Source organism: Bos grunniens, chromosome 5 (assembly GCF_055505025.1).
Source record: "Bos grunniens cultivar Pamir isolate PY7600 chromosome 5, Bosgru_T2T1.0, whole genome shotgun sequence".
Taxonomy (NCBI): domain Eukaryota; kingdom Metazoa; phylum Chordata; class Mammalia; order Artiodactyla; family Bovidae; genus Bos; species Bos grunniens.
Genome location: NC_141169.1, coordinates 26,878,177 through 26,881,313, shown reverse-complemented (window position 1 = coordinate 26,881,313; position 3,137 = coordinate 26,878,177). Strand labels below are relative to the sequence as shown.

General features: G+C 40.4%; 1 pseudogene; it reads left to right on the top strand.

Annotated features, from left to right (window-relative positions):
- The first annotated feature begins 1,343 nt into the window (after window positions 1-1,343).
- On the top strand, window positions 1,344-1,992 carry LOC147371487 (sorting nexin-6 pseudogene; annotated as a pseudogene).
- Window positions 1,993-3,137: the final 1,145 nt, after the last annotated feature.

The window sequence follows — 3,137 nt, the reverse complement described above, 5'->3', positions numbered from 1 at the left end:
CAGCCCAGCGTTTCTCATGATGTACTCTGCATAGAAGTTAACTAAGCAGGGTGACAATATACAGCCCTGACATACTCCTTTTCCTATTTGGAACCAGTCTGTTGTTCCATGTCCAGTTCTAACTGTTGCTTCCTGACCTGCATATAGGTTTCTCAAGAGGCAGGTCAGGTGGTCTGGTATTCCCATCTTTTGAAGAATTTTCCACAGTTTATTGTGATCCACACAGTCAAAGGCTTTGGCATAGTCAATAAAGCAGAAATAGATGTTTTTCTGGAACTCTTGCTTTTTTGATGATCCAGTGGATGTTGGCAATTCAATCTCTGGTTCCTCTGCCTTTTTCAAAACCAGCTTGAACATCTGGAAGTTCATGGTTCATGTATTGCTGAAGCCTGGCTTGAAGAATTTTGAGCATTACTTTACTAGTGTGTGAGATGAGTGCAATTGTGTGGTAGTTTGAGCATTCTTTGGCATTGCCTTTCTTTGGGATTGGAATGAAAACTGACCTTTTCCAGTCCTGTGGCCACTGCTGAGTTTTCCAAATTTGCTGGCAAACTGAGTGCAGCACTTTCACCGCATCATCTTTCAGGATTTGAAATAGCTCAACTGGAATTCCATCACCTCCACTAGCTTTGTTCGTAGTGATGCTTTCTAAGGCCCACTTGACTTCACATTCCAGGATGTCTGGCTCTAGGTAAGTGATCACACCATCGTGATTATCTGGGTCGTGAAGCTCTTTTTTGTACAGTTCTTCTGTGTATTCTTGCCACCTCTTCTTAATATCTTCTGCTTCTCTTAGGTCCATACCATTTCTGTCCTTTATCGAGCCCATCTTCGCATGAAATATTCCCTTGGTATCTCTAATTTTCTTGCGGAGATCTCTAGTCTTTCCCATTCTGTTGTTTTCCTCTATTTCTTTGCATTGATCGCTGAGGAAGGCTTTCTTCTCTTCTTGCTATTCTTTGGAACTCTGCATTCAGATGCCTATATCTTTCCTTTTCTCCTGTATACTCATGTCAAAATTTATGAAAATTTATCTATACACAGAAGTAATGCCTCATTAAAAGTATAGTATAAAACAGAGCACCAGGGACTTCCCTGGGGTCCAGTGGTTAAGAACCTACCTTCCAATGCAGGGGATGAAGATTCAAATCGTGGGTTGGGTAACTAAGATCCTACATGCCATGGGGCAACTAAGCCCATGTGTGCCACAATTAGAGAAATTCCATGTGCTGCAAAAAAGGCAACACACAAAAAAGGAGCCCCCATACTGCAGTGAACAGAGCACAGTTTCCCTACATCTCATTGTGTATAAAACATATTGCCCCTCCTGCCTCAGAGCAGCCATGATGGAAGATCTGGACAACAGCCCCAACTTCCTCTCAGGAAGGATCTTGGACCTAAAGCAATAAATGGAGATTTTCAAAGTGAAAATTTTCAAAGTGATGCTGCTTTATGGGTGGACATATCTGATTCTCTTAGTGAGAGAGATAAAGTAAAATTCATTGTTCACACAGAGTTCATTGCCAAATTTTAAATAAAATGAGTTTTCTGTTGTTGGACAGCATGAGAAATTTACCTGGCTTAATGATTCCTTTGTTGAAAATGAAGACTATGCAGGTTACATTATCCATCCAGCACTGCTGAGACCTGATTGTGATGCTTCAAGCGAAGAAGTACAGAAACTTGGAAAAGGGTCTATGACAAAGGAAGAATTCATAAAGATGAAACAGGAGTTGGAAGCTGAGTATTTGGCAATATTCAAAAAGACCGTGGCAATGCACGAAGTGTTCCTGTGTCATGGGGCAGCACATCCTATTTTAAGGAAAGATTTAAATTTCTACATCTTCTTGGAATTTAATAAAGATTTGTGTGTGGAAGGAAAAAAATAAAAAAGAGAAACTTGAAGATTTCTTTAAAAACATGGTTAAATCAGCAGATGGAGTAGTTGTTTCTGGAGTAAAGGCTGTAGATGATTTCTTTGAGCATGAATGAATATTCCTTTTAGGATATCATAACCAAGTGGAGGGTACATCTACTAAATCTGATAGGATCAAGATCCCACAAAAGCGCTGGCTATGATTGCAATAGAATTGGTTCTTCATCATCTGCTTTAGGAACTCAGGATTCAACAGATGTATGCAAGTTTTTTTCTTAAAGTTTCAGAACCATTTGATAAAACAGGAAAAATAGAAGCACAGGTATCAGCTGATGAGGACCTCAAACTTCCTGATCTTTTAAAATATTACTTAATAGAATTCAAACTGCTAAGGATATCCTCTATCGGAGATGTAGGTCACTAGTGGATTATTAAAATGCTAACAAAGCACTAAGTAAAGCAGGATAGAAAAATAAAGATGCTCTGCAGGCTGAAATGTCCCAAACAATTATGCTGTCAGAAACTTGAAAAAATATCTGAATCTGCAAAACAAGAATGTACAGATTTTTAAACAAAAAGAGTCACTGCATTTGGGAAAAAAAATCAGTGTAACTGGCAGAGAGAGAACTGAAGCACGAAAAGGGTAACCATAGTTGCTACAGAATTGCCTGGAGATGTTATGGAGACACATAAGCCACACGCTATCTTCCTTAAAAAGGGCTGCCTTCCTTCAGATTCAATTCTTTTAACAATTAAAACAATTTTTTTTCTATTTTTTTGGTCACACTGCGTGGCATGTGAGATCTCAGTTCCACAACCAGAAATTAAACCCGCCGCCCGGCAATGGAAGCACAACATCTTACCTGGACCACCAGGGAAGTTCCCAGATTTAATTTTTTTCTTAATTATGTGAGGCATTTACTGCTCACTGGAAGCAAAAGAAACAGATGATAAAGGGCATCTACTCTCCTCTTTTTCTGAGAAACAATGGCCTGGTGCCACCCACGGGACCTGCAGACCTGCGGACCTGCGCCTCGCGCCCTCCTTGTCTTCAGATACCCAAAGTGCTGTCTTTTTAAAAGTAACCTCTAGAGCTGTGTTTATTTTTTAAATAGTATCCCTTATGGTTGTCAATCTTTGGGCAGGAGGAGAAGGGGCCGACAGAGGAAGAGATGCTGGATGGCATCACCGACTCGATGGACATGAGTTTGGGTGAACTCTGGGAGTTGGTTATGGACAGGGAGGCCTGGCATGCTGCAAT